Source organism: Octopus bimaculoides, chromosome 4 (genome assembly GCF_046866305.1).
Source record: "Octopus bimaculoides isolate indiv1 chromosome 4, ASM4686630v1, whole genome shotgun sequence".
NCBI classification, from domain to species: Eukaryota; Metazoa; Mollusca; class Cephalopoda; order Octopoda; family Octopodidae; genus Octopus; species Octopus bimaculoides.
The window spans coordinates 64,199,815-64,208,116 of NC_142931.1; positions in this window are offsets into that span (position 1 = coordinate 64,199,815).

Here is an 8,302-nt window from a genome sequence, read left to right on the forward strand (position 1 = left end):
TTTGCTTTGTGAGTTCAATAAAGGCAACAACGCAAAGGAATGTGCGAGGGGTATGAATGCAGTATATGGGGAACGGACAATAATCGTAAACCAGTGTCAACGGTGGTTTCAGAAATTCCGAACTGAAAAATACAGCCTAGACAACAAGCTTCGTCCCGGAAGATATGCGGAGCCCAACAAGGACGTCCTGCAAACTCAGGTGGAAGAAAATCCCATCGTGACTGTTGAGGAACTAGCAGAGAATGTTGGATTAGGCCATTCAACAATTTAGTCAAAGGGTTCCTCACAAATTTTACGAGTCTACTTGCGCGCACAGTGTGAATGTACGCTCTTGTTTGCTGTCTCGTCTTTTTTGGACCGAACAGTGATTGATGAAAAATGTGTTCTGTATAAAAATGTCAAGCGCTGAAGACACAGTGGGTGGGGAAAGGAGAAGAAGCGGTACCCAGGCTAAAGAAGGTCTTCACCCACGTAAGGTTTTCTTATCTGTGCCTTGTTACCTCTGTATTGTTATCAGTGTGTGATCTGAGGATTGATATGAGCAACGATGCCTCGTTCTCCGAACATATCGCCAAGATGCTGGCAATGCGCAAGGAAATGACTGGTTGGATTCTTAGAACTTTCAGAACAAGGTACCAGTGAGCTAATCTGGTTCTATGGATGACATTTTTTATCTAACAACCTTCACTACTGGTCTTAACTATGGTCGCTTTACAATGTCAAAATAAAAGCGGAACTTGAGAAAGTTTACTGGAACAACGAAACTTCTGGAAGACACAGAAAGACCTACGACCCTCCACTTTGGAGTTAAGACGGCGGGAATATGCAGCGATACAACTATGGAAGATCCTAGAGGGTCTGGCACCAACCTTAGATATTGAAAGTTTACTGCTAGACATCACTACACACTTCCAAAGATCATAGGTATCCTGTCTAGAGTGAAGACCACGTACTGCAATAGCTTGAGGTTTAAGGAACCACAGTGTTGCCAAAACATCTGAGGCAACTTCATGGAATAGGAGTACAGGTTTTCTGCTATCCAATATCACAGATTAATCTGTATCAAAGCAGCAAATTCAAATAAGTCAACACTGTCGAACTCCCTTCATCACCGAAAGCCAATCACATACGATTCAAAAGGTGATTATACATGTGGTGCTCCATTATGGCTCCATTATCAAAGGTTAAAAGATCACACACACACACCCACACACACACACACACACACACACGCACACACACACGCATACGCACACACACGCATATATCAACAAAGAATTCCAATGAAATCCGTGAAAGCAGAGTCAGTAGATCCCGTGGTAATTCAGGTGGAGTGGTGATGTGTAGAAGAGAAGTGTTGAAAGTTGGGGAAGTGGTTAAGATATGCAAGCTCAAAGAGCTGGAAATTCAGTCAGGATCAAAAACAAGAAACGAAAACAGGTATATGAACAACAAACAAGTGTATTATTTTGACGCTCGGGAAAAAATGAAAAAGTATTTTATGTTTCGAGCCAAATGCTCTTAAACAGAAAAGAATAAGAGAAAATAAACAGAGAGAGAATGAAAAAAAAAAACTGCAAAATTCAGTGGTCCAACGTGGATGATTGAAAAAAAAAGAGGTTGAAAGAAAGGGAGATAATAAAAAACAGGTTGAATGTAACAGAGATAATGGTGCTAGTGATACCAACATTCTCTCTGTTTGGGAGCCCTGTATCTCAGTCTAAATTTGCTTTACATAGACATATACCCTTTTGAAATCAAGGTGATTTCGGGATTGCCTCTCATTTGGCTCTTGAACATGCAGCAACGATGTCTAATTTAAAAGCATTTGGGCTGCTATTTCAAGCAGGTAAACCTTGGCTCATTCGTGCCATCTTGCTTGGCGTTTGTCAGATGGCGTCATAGATCTAGCTGGGGGATGTATGACATTCTCTTTGTTAATTTTACGTCGAGATAAGAACTTTGGAATAAATTGGTCAGCAGTTGTAATTCAAATTGGGACTGGAACAATACGATGATTGCATTATAGAATTTTCATCCAACCTTAACCTCTGATCAAACAATAGTCCTACTATTTAGCTCTCTTTAGTTTTACACCGCAGCCCAATTAGCTCTTGTAGGAGTCAGTTCAAAAGTGCGCACGAAGTGCGGCTTTTAGGTTGGTGTGTGTGTGTGTCTATATATATATATATATATATATATATATATATATATATATATATATATATATATATATATATATATATATATATATATATATATATATATATATATATATATATATATATATATATATATATATAGGTGTGTATGCATATGTCTGTGACCATGCGTGTGTGCTTGAGTATCTGCATCAGACATGGAAGGCTTTTGATCCGCTTAGAATAAAAACTTCATTGCAAATGATAGTTGATATAAATTTGTGTTAACACTGATCTGTTTATTGTAAATCTACTTATTACATTTCTATTTGTACGCTATTGTATTATATTTACTCTTGATATCTTACTGATTACTGATGAAAAGAATATATTATTATGAATAAATCTTTAAAAATAATACTTCAATCAAATCATGTTTGCTTGGTCAATATGGCATTTACTGAGGTGAACTAACTGAATATTAGTATGAAATTTCTTCTTATTTGTATATATGAGATATATTTGCATTTAAAAGTCATTCAAATAAACAACTCTTAAAAACATGCATATATTTATATATTATATATTTGATAATAAAACGAACGGCTTATACCTTGTAGAGTATTGGTAAAACACGGTCACTTTCATACTGTTCGTTATGTATCTGGTTAATGAGATACGGAAGTTTTTATTAATCATTACAATTGTTTCGAAACATCTAGCACCTATCCCTCACGCGTGGGATACTTAGAAACTGGAACTGTAGATTAGCATATACAACTTGTTAAAATAACAGTTCCGAAATGTATCTTCTCAGTTCTTGCGAAGAAAGGCAACAAATTAAACGATGTAGCTGCATTTATGTAGAAGATCGATAATAAAATAAAATAACAGATTTAAAAAAGAAAGCAACACTCAATACAGCGAAAAAAGTACGCGTCGAAACAATTATTCTAGTATTTAATAAAAACTCCCGCATCTTTCATCTTCCACCACTCATTAACCAGATACGACATATACATACTCACGTGTATACATACGCTCATATGTACGTGCTCATTCACGCACAAATACACAATTTTGAAAGAATTAGACCTACTCTGTCCCCACAGAATGATGCCTTACAAGAAGTCTTTGGTTCACTAGTCATTGCGATAAACAGTCATTACTAAGGTTAACAAACACTGAGAGTCATTTAATAATATGGTGGATGGTCCTCATTTCTATCTTACACTAATATATTCTCACAAACACACGCATAGTTATATGCATACTCTTTCACACTTATATATCTCAGAAGAAATTTTATGGACTACGTATATTGCAACTTAGTAATCGTTGAAAAAAATTCATTCAAAATTCATATCTTCAATTATATATTTGCATTTTCCAATATAATTTTATCTAATACTTGTTCTTGGTGGGACGTAATTTATTTTTTATTGTTTCATTTTAGTATTAGGGTATTTTGCAAAACATATAATAATATAAACATATTATAAATTATGAATTGGACTGAAATAAAAATGTTTGGACCATTGAAATATATATGACATATCTATTTTGATTTCAACTCCGACTTTGAAATAACTTAAATTTTTCAAAAGATTTTTCGCAAGAAAATAGCAGTGTTATATTTATACATACACCGGAAGCTTTATTATTTAGCTTGTTCTTTTGTGTCCCTATTCGTATAGGATCAAATTTTGCACGATGAAATTAAAACATCTTGGGTAGTATCTGACAACTGAACAAAAGTTATCAGCTATGAATTTTAGCCACAAAATATTGCAATATTTGTTAGCATTATTACTTACTGGTTTTAGCACGCCGTGCAGATTACTTAGTGGTATTTCGTTCGTCTTACGTTCTGAGCTCAAATTCCACCGAGGTCGACTTTGCCTTTCTCAGAGTCAATTAAATAAGTACCAGTTGCGCTCTGAGCTGGATATAATTGACGCAATACATTCTCCCAAATGTCAATCCTTGTACCTACGGTAGAAAGGATAAATACTTATTGGTTCGTATTCCTTCGATTTTCATTTATATATTGTCAAATGTTTTTCTATTGCCATTTTAAAACTCTGCGAGTGCACGGGCGTGTGTGTGTGTGTGTGTGTGTGTGTGTGTGTGTGTGTGTGTGTGTGTGTGTGTGTGTGTGTGTGTGTGTCTGTGTGTGTGTGTGTGTGTGTGTGTGTGTGTGCGTGCGTGTGCGTTTCGATTCTTGTCTGCTTATATCGATGTTTGGCAATTAAAACTGACTTTGGAAAAGAAATTGCTTTGAAAAGTTAGTTTTAATAACAAAATATCAATTATTTTAATGCTCAGTACCGTATTTCAGTCCTTTATTCTGTTTAATTAGTATATCAATAAAACTCGATTAAACAAACAGAAATACATACATACATACATACATGATGGCCGTCCACTCGTGACCGAGGAAGACCATTGCCGACCTTCAGGAACATTGTGCGCTCTAGGACTAACTTATATTTTGCATTTGCAGCACCGTTGGTGGCTAATGAGCCCTGCTCTTGACAAGCATACATGACTGCAAACATAGCAGACAAAGCTTTCCCCATTTACTATACAAGCCCTGCGCTTTCGCGCAGCTCGCTTAAGTTCTTCATGCTGGATACGTGCTCTCTCAAAAGTGTCGATCTCCTCCTTAACTTGCTTCCTCCATCCGTGGCGATGACAGGCATTATTCTCCCAGTCAGTGTCCTGCGGACTTGACACAGTCCTTAAAGCGCAGCTTTGGTTTCTGCCGGAGTCTCCTTCCATTCACAAGTCCTCTATATAGCATCTGCTTAGGAATCCTGCTAGCCTTCATTCTAATAAGGTGTCCAGTCCAACGTAACCGGTGCTTGTGCATCATCGCCTCAATACTCAAGATATCAGCTGTCCTCAGGATTTGTGTGTCTGGAATCTTTGAGGTCCAGCCAACATACATACATACATACATACATACATACATACATACATACATATATATATATATATATATATATATATATATATATATATATATATATATATATATATATATATATATTTATATGTGTGTGTGTGTGTGTATATATATATATATATATATGTGTGTGTGTGTGTATGTGTGTGTGTGTGTGTGTGTGTGTAACATTTCTATATGCACTGTGGATACATTGCGTTCGTATGGTATGTATAAATGTTCATAATTATGTACTTTCGGGTATGAAATACTGAGGATGGTAAAGTGGTATTACATCATTAAACCAGAAATCGATCTTTCGCGAAACTTTAAAAAAAAAACATTTTATTTCATTCCCTCGCTTTTAGCCTATGCCTATGACATAAATAAGATACTTTTAGATCCGTTCGGCATCTTCTTCTAGAATGTTCCATTACTCAGTAGTTCCTCCTATTATAATTTTCTAATTATATCTATAAAATTAAGCACTTCGTATATATATTTATGTAACAAATGGTATAATGATAAACAGGGCAAAGTTTAGCCATTTCACTGCAGACTGAAAAGAATGACGAACAACCCTAATAGATTTTCGAACCTCGTTGGGAACTCAACACAGGCGTCTACTCCATTCTGACAGTCCCCAGAGAAATAAACAGCCAAACTGCTTATATACTCAACATTGCAGCCTGTTACTCTCTGATAGAGTACCTAATTTGCATGTGAAAGTGTTCAACACTCTATTAATACCAGTGGCAAGTCAACGGGGATCATAGTCCACACAGTATCAACGTACACACACACACACACACACACAAACACACACACACACACACATACACGCACACACACATATATATATATATATATGTATATATATATATGTATATATATATATATATGTATATATATATATATATATATGTATATATATATATATATATATATATATATGTATATATATATATATATACATATATATATATATATATATATATACATATATATATATATATATATACATACATATATATATATATATACATATATATATATACATATATATATGTATATATATGTATATATATATATATATAAATATATATATATATATATATATATATATATATATATATATATATATATATATATATATATATATATATATATATATATATATATATATATATATATAAACAAATATTAAATGAGTATATGCATATATACGTACAGGTATGTGCATACCTACATCTACATGTATATATAGGTGCATATCTGGGTACAGGATTTTGCAAACAAAACGTACGTAGACAAGAAAATAATAATAACCAGAGTACAGAAAACACACAAGCCACATAGAGAACATTTTCCTACATCAGCTACCCCCGTTTTAACACCGGCGTTTCGAAGAGTTGGGTAGGACGCATCGTTAAAACGGCTCTTCCCATGGACCGCAAATTAAATTTGTATACACAAATTAAACCTGTGCCATGGAGGAATGTAGTGGCGGACAAAAAACAAGACAGGAAAACAAACGGAAAAGGCTATACGGCCAGACGTGAAAAATTATGTGTACATGAACGCTGTGAGGCACGAACTTGAAAGTGGGGACGAAGTAAGTTCGCGTGTTTGCTCGGCGATAGCCAATGAAGAAAAGGATTAGTGACCGCAAGCATGTGACCATGCAGGGGTAAGGGTGGGAGAGAGAGAGAGAGAGAGAGAGAGAGAGTGGTAGAGGGAGAAAAAAGGAGGAAGTAGAAGAATAGGTGAGCAACGAGAGAAAGAGAGATACGTAGTAGTAACAGAGGAAGAACGAGAAAGGGAAAAAGTGATAGAGAAAGAGATAGAGTAGCGTCGGAAAATATAAAGTAGAAATAACTACTTACAACATTGGTGGCGCTGGCGTTCGGTCATGTAAAAACAAATAATAAATGAGTATATGCATATATACGTACAGGTATGTGCATACCTACATCTACCTGTATATATAGGTGCATATCTAGGTACAGGACATTGCAAACAAAACGTAGACAATACAATTATAATAACCAGAGTACAGAAAGCACACAAGCCACATAGAGAACATTTTCCTTCATCAGCTACCCCCGTTTTAACACCGGCGTTTCGAAGAGTTGGGTAGGACGCATCGTTAAAACGGCTCTTCCCATAGATAGATAGATAGATATAGATATAGATATATATACATACATACATACATGCATACATACATACATACATACATACATACATATAATGCATATGCTCGTGCGCGTGCACATACACAAGCACACACACAAATATATATGTACTTATATGCAGTTTTGGAAAGTATAGAGCTTTATGACTTAACAGAAATAAATATAAATAATAATTGAAACTGTTGCATACTTCCTATTTCCCATTAGCCACCTTTGGATTTGAAAGTTGTACTTTAACAGAATCTGTCAGAATTATAAGAAGATTCCAAGTTTAATGTTATAGCAGATTATTAAGATTTAACTATAGAGAACAAAACTAACGAAAAGAGTTATTGAATCAAAATATAATTTATAAAAAACTTGTCAAATAACTGAACAGACAAATAACATGTACCATTAAATTTTGCGGTTGTTGGGAAATCCTCGAGGGAAACACCAATATACAAACCAACAAAAAAGTTATGATTGACACAGCATAAAATATTCAACAATTGATGATAACAGTAAAATTTTCGGACGAAGATTCCGCATATTCTCTAAAAGCTGATACTTTCAGATTGGTTGCTTAAATATTGAAAATAATTATAATATACTGTATATAAATTGTAGCGAAATATAGTGTCTCTAATATTCATCCCAATTTTGACACAATGTCAGTAATATTGTGGGGAAGGGCCAAGCGATGGCCTCGATGCCAGCATTTACTTTATGGATCCCGGGATAGTGAAAAGCAATGCCGACTCCCCTCAAATATCAATTCAGAATGAAATGAATCGGGGCATTTTTCCGATGGTCTAAAACTTCTATCGGTAGGTCACCTTATTTTGTTTTTGACGTAAAAACTAAAGCTAGTTAAATGGAAATTTATCCAAGGGAGCATTTCGCAATATTGCATTCAATACACAGTCCATTCTTTAGTGCAGAAGCAAGATTCATTCAACACTGCCGGATATACTAATAGCACTGGCTATTTGACTAATAGTCAACCGTTTGCCATCCATCACTGTATGTTG